Genomic DNA, 11,676 nt, shown 5'->3' on the forward strand with positions numbered 1-11,676 from the left:
CAGAGAAGACCGTCCCTCTCCTCCCTCTGTTTGAGCTGCGAAAGCGGTAAACCCACTCCCGGAGTGCCGTTGCTTGATGACTCTTGTTTGCTTCATTGCTTGAGCCGGACGATAGATAACGGCCAAGGTCCTGGTACCAGTGCATGGAGTCAGGAGCAAAGCTGTGGCTCTTAGGAGTGGCGTGCGCAGCCCAAGGACTCGGCCTCACCCCGGGAGCCTGACTGGGGTGGCCGCTCAGCTGTGACCGGGCAGCCAGTGAGACCACGAGCCCCTGTGCCCTGAGGTGCCCTGTCCCAGCAAGGAAGCCAGCGGTGCTGGCTCGCAGGATCGAGCGGCTCCCGTCCCCAGACCTGTCTTGGTCGGAAGGGGCAGGGTCTCCAAGCCCTAGGACTTCTGGGTCCCAGGCCCCCATCCACGTGGTCAGACGCCTTCTCCCTTAGGCGATCTGCCTCAGCTGAAAACAAGCACGGCATTTGCAATGGCACTTGAATTCCCCTCGAAAGCTGCTCTCCCTGAGGGGACCCTCCTGCCTGGCAGCCATTGAAGGAAAAGAAGAGAACATTTCCCTGCGCCGATTTTATTAATTAAAAATGTTTATCTTCTCATATTTGAATGAGTAACACATTCACAGGCTCAAAATCCGGAAGGCACTCCACCCCATGTTAGCGATCGAAACGGCGAGGTGTTTGTTGGCAGGAGAGAGACGTGCCGACCGGCACCACCGCACAGACGGCCCCACCGGCCGCCCCGCGGATCGGCGACAAGGGGCAAAGCAGCGCAACCGAGGAAGGACGGCCTTTCAGCAGCCAGCGTGGGCACAACTGGATATTCGTGGGCCTTGACCGGAGTCTCACACCTGATAGGACAAGGAATTCCGAAGGGATCACGGGTCAGATGTCAAGCATCATACTAAAACTCTTGGGAAAAAGTAGGAAATCTCCCGGCTCTAAGGTGACGCGGTTTTAGGCTTGACACCAGACAAGCACGTCCATTGAAGGGCAAATCGATACACTGGACTTCATTCAGCTGGAAAACGTTTGCTCTGAGCAAGATCCCGTGAGGAGGATGGAAAGGCAAGGTACAGACAGGGGGACGGTCTCTGCGAACTTCGCATCCTACAGAGAGCAAGTGCCGAGACCACACAGGGGTCTCCCACCCTCCACCGTGAGCGCAAACCAGGTAGAATGCCGGCGGAAGACGCGAACGGACATTGCCGCACCAGGTCTGCGGACGGCGAATGGGTGCAAGCCGGGGGAGGGGGCAGCAGCCTTAGCCAGTCCCACGATGGGGGAGGGGTGACGGCCGTGCACCGTCAGAGTGGTGGGCCCCCGACAGCGAGCACACCAGCCGTGGCGGGGCGTGGACACAGGGGCGTGGAAGTGCGGCCGGTGGGAGTGGACAGCGTCCAGCCTCTCTGGACTAGGGTTCCAGTGTTCCTTACGAGACAAGCGTCTGCCTTTCTCCCAGAGGAGTGGAGGCCGTGCTCACACAAAAATGTGCACACGACTGTTGACAGCAGCGGGGCTCACAATTGCCCAGATGGCCTTCCACGGGGGGCGGCTGAACTGACCACAGCCCGTCCACACCTGGCGTGCTCCTCGAGGAGGCAGCGCGGGCCGCAGCTCCCTCGACGGCTTGCTGGGATCTCAGAGAACCGTCCTGCGTGAGGAGATGGGTCTCCAGGGCAACCCCGTTTCCAGTCATTCTGGGGATGGGTCAGGGCGGTGGTAGCCAGGGGGCAGCACAAGGGACCCTCGGGGTGGGACCGTGTGGTCGACACGTGAAGCTACACGTGTGTCAGGATCACTTGGACCAAAGCCGCACACGCACGTGTGAGTGTGAGTCAAACTGCTGACATTTGTCAGGTCCGAGCGTATCGATCGATGTCTGTCTGGCCTGACCCAGAGCCTAGGTTCACATTCGGGCTGATACAAAGAAAGGTCGTTTTCACGATGTATCATTGGGCCCAGGCGGGCCAGGGCAGCCCTCCCTGACCAGTGCTGTGGTCGGCGAAGCTGCCCCCGGGCCGGGCTGGGAGCACCTGATGTCCTGTCTCTGTCCACACCGCCGTCCGGCCAGTGGCAGGAGCACTGCTGAGATGAAACTGTGGGCCTGGGGCAGTGACCGCCAGGCCGGCCCTTTCCACCTGAGCCCACTTCACATCTGTGCGGCTTTCTCTCCTGGAGACCACGAGGCCTTCGCCTATGACTTCAGCCCTTGAAAGTGGAGCTGAGCCCTTATTCCTGGCAGGACAGGAGTAAACCGTGCCCTAAATAGAAATACCATTCACAGGGAAGCATGTACCATCCATGAATGAGAGAGAACGGTTATATAACTCCTGTAAAAATAGCCGACGTTTAAATGTGTTCAAAGGGTTGGAGGGGAAATCTCCATGTAAGCTCCTTATGAAATAGACTGGCTTCTGTCACCTGGGGTCTTCGGGGCCACGTAGGAGAAGGACGATTCAGCTGGTTTCGTTCTGGTCTGAGAAGAGGCGGCTGGCGGAGCGCGTCAGTGAGTAGGCTGCTGGCTGACCCTTTACCTCCTGCGTGGAAGGAAATCCGTTCTCACGCGCTGGTGGCTCTGGGACGGCTTCGTTGTCAGTGCTGGTGATCGCTCTCTGCTCTACGGGCGTTTCGTGGTGTCTGTTGATTGAGATCCCCTCCGTGCACCCGTCTGGCCGCCCCTTTATGGGGATGCAGGGCAGGGAAGTGGAGGCTGAGCAAGCTGAGCAGGGGTGCAAGTGACCAACTCTGGTCCCGTGGGCTGGGGTTGCGGGGGCCCCCGCCTCCCATCCACCCCTCTTGGGTGAGTCTTGAGCCTCCTGCCACCCCCTCCTTGTCTCACGCCCCCTCCCCACCTGGCTTATCCAACACCAACAACACATCGGGCGCTTTTCGACTTTCACAGCTGGACCTTCGATCCTCACTCCACTCCACGAGGAGGCCGCTATTACTATGTCCATTTCACCGAGGGGGACACTGAGGCACAGAGAGGTTAAGTACGTCACTGCGGGTCACCCCAAGCTGGGATCTGAGCCCAGGCAGATGCGCCCTGGGACCCGGACTGGCTGTGACACTGTGGGCTGGAAAATCCAAACTCCTCCCCCCTCCCCCCAGCCCCCGTGGCGCTCTGTGCTGCTCCTTCCGTGGTGTATCTGCTTTAACGTACCACGGCAGGCACTGGGGATCGCATGTGCACCGGCGGCCCAGGGCACTCCCAAACCTCGCTCCAGCCCATGTGATGGAGGCAGGGAGCTGAAATGCTGTTTCAGAGCAGTAAGCCCAGAGCTTACCAACAAGGTCAAGCAAATGTGTAAAGTTGGTGTGCCAAGAAATAAGGCAAAGTGCAGGCGCGATGGTGTGCAAAGGGCAAGTGACCATGTAACAGGGGATGGGGAAAGCCTCCCTGACAGTGTGATATTTGAACACAGACCCAAGGGAAGTGAGGAGGCAGCCACCTGGAGGAAGAGCCATCCAGGTGAAAGAACAGCACATGCAAAGGTCCTGGGGCAGTGGCATGCTTCGGTGTTCCAGGAGGGGTAGGCCAGTGACGCTGGAGAGGAGAGGTGGTCATAGAAGGTTCTGACAGTATTTGCCTCATTGCCTCCAGAAAGTTTACACCAGTGCATACCCCCAACAACGAAAAGTTTCCCGAGGCAGGAGGGGTGGGAGGAAATCGGTCGTGTCCCACATCTTGATTGTGGTAGTTGTTGTACGGGTTTGGACATCTGTCAGACACACAGATTTGTAGTTTAAATGGGTGTAGCTTATTGTACAGAAATTATACCTCAACTGAAAATGCACAGAGGAGAATAGTTCCTAAGGGTCGCTGAGCTGTGGGCTGCAGAGCAGGGGTGCAGCCGGCCCTGGGCTCGGGCTCCTGGCACAGCGTCTCCAGCCAAAGCCTGCTCTGTGGGGGGCATTTCCAAGGAGCCGAGGACCCAGCCCTGCTGGCAAGGTCCAAGCCAGGAGGCAGACCACCACTCACCTCACCTACAGGTGGGCGTTTGAGGGGGGCAGAGGGTGTGTGCGTGCGGGTCCCCAGGGAAGGGGCCATGTCCGGGCAGGTGAGGTGAAGGGGCTGCTGGGAGAGAAGGTTTGCCGAATCTGGAGCCTAGACCCAGCTGGAGACCAGGGCGCTGTGGCTGGCAAGAGCCCCCTTCTCCTGGAGCTCGCCCCAGAAGACAGAAGTACAGAAGGGGCCACCTCTGGGCTTCCCTGGGCGGGGTGTGCCCTGTCTGCCCCTCAAGAGCCCCCCACGCCAGACAGAAACCGAGAGGCTAACACCAGCCCAACGTTACCCGTCACCTGCCAGGAGACCGTGAGTCAGCCCGGGAGGGGTCTCTGCCAGCTGTGTGCCGCTGATGCCCTCCCAGCCACCACCGCCCCCCAAGAGCCCAGTTTTTAATGCTGGGGCATCACTATTATCTTACTTGGGATTGAATTGCACCTACGGTCTTATATGGGCTTCTTTCCCGTGATACGATCTTATGAGCATTTCCTCACACTGTAGATCTGCCACTCCTTTAAACTGCTGAAGAATATTCTAGCAGGTGGGCCAACAGCTCCCTTAGACGACCAGGGTACACAGCGTACTCCAGTGCGGATTCATTCAACGGCTACGTCCGTGTGTCAGCTGCATGGCATGTGGCCGGCCTGGTTCTGGGTCACCGGCAAAAAGCAAGGCTCCAGATGCGCCCGTCCATCACCAGCTGACAGGCGCCAGGGGGCGGGGGGAGCGGTGTGACATCCGACTGTGCCTGGGTCCCTGGCAAGTAGATTCAGGGAAGGCGCCCGCTCGCACGAGCTGGGTCTGTGGCGGAGGCCTAGCACGTGTCAGTGAGCCGGGGGGCGGGGGGGCGTGCACGGTCCTGTCTGGGGCACGTTTGTGTCTCATGGTTGGCTTATTCCAGTAACACTGAGCCCTGTGCCCGTTCCCTGCTGCACACAGTGTGGGACGCCACGTGCACGATCTCCGCTCGCGAGGGGTCTTGGCGCGCAGCTCCGACAGCTTGCTTAGGTGACATCCCCAGGACTGAAGGACCCTTGAATGCTGCGTGCATGTGTAAGGTCTCCATGCCCTTCTCCACCTTGGTGACCAGTCGTTCACATTCTGGACTCCCGACGTGTGCGGGGACCCTCTCTAGACCACAGGACTGTGAGCGTCTCAACAGGCACTGGGAGCAGCCCACCCCCTTCCCACCCGAGCGGAGCTCCGAATCCTGGGGCTGGCATGTGTGACCGCACACATGTGGGGGAGGCCGGCTCTCCGGAGCAGCTCCGAGCCTAAGCCTGCTACCGAAGGACGCGTGCCCCTGCCCCAGTGCGGGGTTGGATGGCGGGGGGCGGGGGCGGGGAGAGGGGTGGATCGAGGAGCAGGTTTCCCACTGTGGGGTGGAGAGGGCTGGGTCCTGGGGTTGAGGCGGAGGTAAGTGGGGCTCACCTTTGGCGGAAACCCCCCTGCCCCCACCCAGGTAGCTGCCCACTGACCAACGGCTTTGCCAGGGCTTTGAGGGGAGGGCTGTCGGTGGGGAATTGGTGACTGAGAACTTTGTAGGTCCCAGACCACCTGGCCCGTTGAGACAGCTGCAAAGTACAGGAAAGCCCTTGGTCCTCTTGGAAGAATCCCGAGGGCATGTCGTCTCACCTGGCACATGGCCAGCTACCAGGGCGCCAAGGGGCAGGTGTGTGCTCGGGACTGTGTTCTAGACTCTCGAAACACACTCTCCTTTGCCCGTGGAAGCTGGCACTGGACAGCAGGAGAGGTCATTTTGCACGGACACAGGCTGACTTGACCGTAGCCGCTAGTCATCCGAGAGGGACCCACGGTGCCTTCCTTCCTGCACCCACACTGTTCCCCATGTCAGGAGGCGGAGCCTGATTCCCCCTCATTCCCACGCCTTAAACTCCAGCAGGCCTTGTGACTGGCTTTGACCTAAGGAATGCAGCCCAAGGATGTTCTGAGGTTCCACACCCAGGCCCTTAAACTGGAGCTTCCAAATCCTACTTGTTGGAACCCGGCTGCCATACTGTGAGGCCGGCCACAGCCATGGGGAGCCCCATCGGGGGTTAACCAGGGCCGGGGGCACGCGGGGAGCCCCATCGGAGGAGAACCAGGGCTGGGGGCAGGTGGAGAGCCCTATCGGAGGAGAACCAGAGCCCCCTGTCAGCCCAAACTTGTGACAATGTGAGGGAAGCCCTTTTGGACCTTTCTGCCACCCCAGAAATCCAGGGAGAGTGGAAGAGCCCCCAAAACTACAGAGCTGTTAAGCGCATACATGGTTGGTTTTTATTCTAAGTCACAGAGTTTCGGGGTCATTCGTTATCGAGCAATAGATAATGAAACAGAAATTGATACGGCAAGGCTCTTAGAAAATGCAACTTAATGTAGGATTTCAGGTTTTGCTTATTAGGCCCACGTATACGGGGCATTTGCCCAGTTTCCAGAAGTGGTTCAACCAGGGTCTGAAGCTTTGTGTGCCGACGGGCCAGCTTCCCCTCGCTGTTAAACCAGTGATTCGTTGGCTGAGCCTGAACCACCTTCGTCAAATCCTATCTGGAAAGGACCCGGGGGTCCTGGTGCCTCCCCTTGAGCGTGGCTGCTTTCTGCCAGGTTCTCTCTGACCCGAGCGCAGCCCAGAGGAACATGCTTCCAGGTCCCCTGGGAAGAGCCTCCAGGGTGGGCACGTTTTCCGGTGCTGCCCTGCCTCCTGGAGGTCAGGGTCGTCCCCCCTTTCCCGCTGAAGCAGCCGCACCAGCGACAGGGCGGCCGGAAGCTGGGACTTCCTTGCCAGCCCGGGTCTGGAGGTGGGCGATGTCCTCCTGGTGCGTCCGGTCCTCGTTGCTGTCTCCAGCTGTCCTCTGGCGCACGGACCGCACAGGGAGGGTAGACACCGGGGCTGGGAGCCACGGCGTTCACACAAAGAGACTCCCATCTCGTGCTTCTGTCAAACTGAGAGGCTCTCTTTTCTGCAGAAGGTGCTTCACAACTGTGGCCTTGCCTGTCAGTGGAAGACACTTTCAAAGCTGGTGCCTTGTCTTGCAGTGCCCTGCCCGCTCCCCGGCGCAAAGCAGGCCAGCCGGGCCTTTCTTTGATCTCCAAAGGCGAAGAGTAAGCAGGGCCATGGGAGGCAGGCAGCTCCCACATGCCCGGTGCAACGAGAGAACCATCTGGCTTCCTTCTGGTTGCTTCCTGGCATGATTGACTTTTCCGGCTCACCTGCTACCCGTCTGTCCTCTCCGAGCCAGACCTGGGCCGCCCCTTCTGCCCGGGGTCCTCACCGCAGTCAGGCCTCTCTCATGGGAGCAGCAGAGGCCTGCCTCCTGTCCACCTCGCTCCTGCTCAGGAGGACGTGACAAGATGGGCATGGTGGCCGCAGTGTCCCGGGGACCAGTCCAGGGTTTTCAGTGCACTTCCGTGTTCATCATCCCCTGGGCCCTGACTGTGCCACTGCTACTGCTCCCAGTTTTTAGGAAGCACGCAGGGAAGTTGAAAAATGCGTCCCAGCACAAGGCCGCATGGCCAGAAGGCCGCGGAGCCTGGAGTGGCTCTCAGTGCTGTGCCCCTCCCAGCCCCGTGCCAGGAAGCTTCAGGGCGCACGCATGCAGCTTGCTGAGGTTAACGACCCTTGTCCCCCGGACGCCAAGGCTGACCTTCCCAGCCACCCTCGCCTGGATGGCTGTGGCCGTGGCCTGGTGCAAGCAGCCACGCCGTGGCGGTGCGTGAGTAAGCCTGGCTTGGCCGCGAGCTGGGCGAGCTGTCTGGCGTCCTCACGCTGCAGTGGGGAGTTTGGACGTCCTCCCAGGGCAGTGTGAGCGTCCGGGTGGTTGGGGGCTGCTGAGACAGCCAGGGCTCTGCCAGGAGGGGGTGAATTCACTTGGGCCGGTGGTGGGGGCCGCACCCCCGTCTCCCTGGCACCGTCTCCTTAGTCCTCCCACCGACGGAGCACTGTTCTTCAGGGAATGCCTGCCCCCCTGGAAGCGGACAGAGGAGCCAGAGGGTATGGCCCTGGGAAGTGTTGTGAATGTGCCCGCAGAGGCCCCCGGCCCTCACCTGGGGTTGCTTACAGGGCCCAGAGCCCTGGTGTTAGGAGTGAGTGTGGGGACCCTGCCATTAACTGGGGTCACTCGACCTGCTGGTCCTGGGGTCCCAGGCCTGTAGGAGCAGCAGGTGGTTCTCAGATCACATCTCAGAGGGTCTTCCCTGCGGTGACCCCCACCCTTGACAAGGGCAAGCCTCGCGGGCTGCAGCTGGGGGCTGGGCATGGGCCCTCCCTGCGAGCAGTGGCCCCTCAGGAAGCCGGGCAGGGCAGCTGTGACTGGCCAGATGACTGCTTCTAGAGTCCGGTTGTGAGGTGTTGAATGAACCTGCGGGGGGGGGGGCATTTCTGGAGAAGACCATGTTTCATGTTGCATAGATGTTTCTGGCCTGCCCCACTCCTCTAAGGGGTGAGCCCGAGTCTTATGCTCTAAGCCCTGTTCCTCCTCCACAGAGGCCCCTGTTCCTGCCGGCTAATAGGGGGCTCTCACCAGAAGGCACCCAGCAGACCTCGATCTGGGGCTCTGACAGGTGAGCCTGTTGGGGGCAGGGCTGGGAAACTGCTTTCTCAGCGTCCCTAGGCCATCCGTGTAGGCCCCATGGGTGGGAAGAGCCACAGCCCAAGGCTCCCTTGGGGGTTCCAACAAGGCCTCTTGTCCCAGCAACAGTGGCCCCCGCAGCCAGATGGGATGTGGGCTGAGCAGAGGCCTTCCACCCTACGTCCCTATGCTGCCAGACCCCAGGGAAGCCCTAACTGCAAAGCTGGAGGGTGATGGTTCTGGGAATTAAACCAAGGTGCCAGTTGTCCCCCCAAGACCCAGGTTTGTTGGGAGTGAAGTGGCCCAGCTCGGAGGTCTCAGCCTGATGTGAGGGCAGGTGCAGGGGCAGCTCTCCTGCTCAGCTGAGGCACAGGATGGTGACAACCTGTGTGACTCAGGGTGTGGCAGCTCGGGGTGCACCTGTCCCTGTTCTCCCTCCCTTGGTGCTGGGGACAAGCTGGGCATGTCCACAGGTGCCTGTTCCTGGGGGGGAAAAGGCACTGTCCTGGCTGGGCCGGGTCCTTGCACACAGAGAGCACCATGCCTTAGAGAAGAGATTCGAGTGACGGACCCTGGCTGGTCACGCCAAAAACAATGGGACATGTTGAACAGCAACTCTTTCTTCTTCTAAGCCGTCTAACCGACCTTCTCTCTTTAAAAATTTTCTTCTTTAGGGGCGCCTGGGTGGCACAGCGGTTAAGCGTCTGCCTTCGGCTCAGGGCGTGATCCCGGCGTTATGGGATCGAGCCCCACATCAGGCTCCTCCGCTATGAGCCTGCTTCTTCCTCTCCCACTCCCCCTGCTTGTGTTCCCTCTCTCGCTGGCTTTCTCTATCTCTGTTGAATAAATAAATAAAATCTTAAAAAAAAAATAAAAATAAAAATTTTCTTCTTTAATAAACGATTTTTTTGAGTCATTTTAGGTTCGTTGAACAATTGAGGGGAAGGTGCAGGTGTCCCTCCCCGAGGCGGCTGTCACCAGCCATAGCCACCTGCCCTGCTCCCACTGTGAGATCTGCAAGACAGCCGCCACGGCTTGCTCTGCCACAGCCTGGGCAAGAGGCCGGACCTCGGGCCCCGGATCATGACCCCCAGCAGGTGCCTGGGGGAAGGTGGCAAACTAGAGCTGCGCTCGTGGCCCCGGCGGAGGTGTGGGCGGGGCTCTGCCTTCACGTGTGGCCCCTACTCTGCCTGCTCTCGGGCTGGCTCTGGACTTTGTGGCTGAGGGGACAGGACTGAGGGACCCAGGGGCACCCGGGAGAAGCCAACCCAGCTTTGCCACATGCCTACTCAGGGACCCCCGCCTCCGTCTCTGGCAAGGACAGTGCACAGTGCTCAGACGTGGGGGCGGAAGGACCGTGTGAGGAGAGAGGAGGCAGGGGAGTCCTGCACGCAGGGTCTGGGGTTCTCACCGTGAGCTCTGCGCTGGCCCCCACTGCTCCTTAGGGACCTGGACTTGGCCAGCCACTGAGGGGGCAGAAATTCTCCCACTGGGAGGTTTGGGAAAACTGGCAATTCTTTTTGGCAAAGTGCAAGAGATGCCCATTGGCAGAGATGGGGCGGGAGAGTTGGTTCAAGGCCACATCTGGTTGGAGGACCTCAGACTCCAGGGGCCACTGCCCAAAGCCCTGGGGCTGGTGGGGAGCTAGGCTGCTGCCCACGGCTGGGCACAGGTCAGCCGGCCACCGAGGGCCAGGCTGGTGCAAGACAGCCTTTGGGGGGAAGCGTGCACAGACACACGCATCCTCCCTAATGCACGTTCTGATGCATACGTTCACAGCCCCCTGCACACATGCTTACCCATAACCACCATGCACACCCCCATTTCAGACAGCTCCCTGTCCTGCTCGGCCGCAGCCAACAGTGCCTGTAAAGCTGACCTGTGCTGGTGGCTCTGAGAAGGGCCCCGTGGAGAGGGGGGCTTCCTCCTTCCAACCTGACGACCATGCGCGAGGCAGGCACCCAGCACTCCCGGCTGGGAGGATGCCCAGAGCAAGTGGGCCCTGCCTCGTCACCTTCTCTGGCCGCGGCCTCCGGCCTCTCCTGGCATCCTCAGAGCTGGGAGGTGAGGAGGGGTGGGTCTCGCGCCCGCCAGGGGTTTGGGTGCAGTGCCCAGGCTCACCCGTGGCGCCCACATTCTGCAGGCACTTGGGGCTCAGGCTGCCTGTGGGGGGAGACCGCTCCTTGTGCTTGGGCCTCAGCCCGTTTCCCAGGTGCCCGGCTCCGTCACGGTGACCACAGCTTGCTCCCCAGGCTCAGGACTCCCCAGCCGGAGCCTGGCGACAGGACCCCTGGCTTGGCCCCCAGAAGCCTGGCCACTTTCCAAAGGTGGCCAGGGAGCAAAGCCACTCTGGCCGGGTCCCTTTCCTTCCTCCTCAAGCTCGCCTCCTCGGGACCCTGAGGCTGTACCCACTTCACCTCTGTTTATTATTGTTTTTAAAAAGTACTTCTTTCCCACAATTCTCCTGCACTGGAAGGAGTTTTTACTTAAACTCTTGAAATATATTACTCCTGGCCCAAGGTTGGGTGGCTGACGGTTTCACATGGCGAGTGGGATCCTGAGTCAGTGTGGGAATCCGGCCTTTTGGGGCGTTGACACACACACCTCCGGGCACGGGAGGCGGTGACAGCTCCCGGGGAGGCGGCCGCGAGGGCTGAGCCGCAGCCCACGGCCCATCTGCTCAGAGGCGTCTGGGAGCCGACAGGCACGCCAGCATGCGGGGCCCCGGGCTTGTGGTGACGGGACGTTCAGACCAAGCCGTCACGGAGCTGACAGCCGAGAAACATTCTCACAGAAATGCGATAGAAGCTGATTGTTCTCTCATATCAGAGAAATTGGGAGGCGGCAGCCTGGTGTGGCGTTCAGCGATATCCGGGCCTGGCTTGAGCTCTCTTGCCGCGCCCCCGTCCTAGTTCACGACTTGGATGTCGCCTTACGGTCCAGAATGGCTTTGGGGCGCCAGGCATTCAAAGTCTAGGAACATGTGGGGCACCCTCTTTGCACCACATCCTCTTTCCTTCACCTCCTGCTTCCCTGGTTCCGCATGCCCGGGGCCTCCAGACGTGTGGGCTCAGGGCCTGGGCGAGAGGGAGGAAGC

At 60.4% G+C, this 11,676-nt stretch overlaps 1 long non-coding RNA gene across 2 annotated transcripts; it reads left to right on the top strand.

The window, feature by feature from the left end:
- Positions 1–1,870: 1,870 nt before the first annotated feature.
- Positions 1,871–9,479, top strand: LOC123777490 (uncharacterized). 2 transcript variants are annotated; one of them, XR_006775659.2, is made up of 4 exons: positions 1,871–2,514; positions 2,911–3,001; positions 8,495–8,571; positions 9,254–9,479. It is a non-coding gene; the product is annotated as an uncharacterized LOC123777490 (long non-coding RNA). The 2 variants fall into 2 exon arrangements; XR_015724287.1 differs by lacking the exon at positions 9,254–9,479 and having other exon boundaries at positions 1,901–2,514; positions 8,495–9,194.
- Positions 9,480–11,676: the final 2,197 nt, after the last annotated feature.

This window comes from Ursus americanus, chromosome 4 (genome assembly GCF_024610735.1).
Source record: "Ursus americanus isolate L20-20 chromosome 4, mUrsAme1.1.p, whole genome shotgun sequence".
In the NCBI taxonomy this organism is placed as follows: domain Eukaryota; kingdom Metazoa; phylum Chordata; class Mammalia; order Carnivora; family Ursidae; genus Ursus; species Ursus americanus.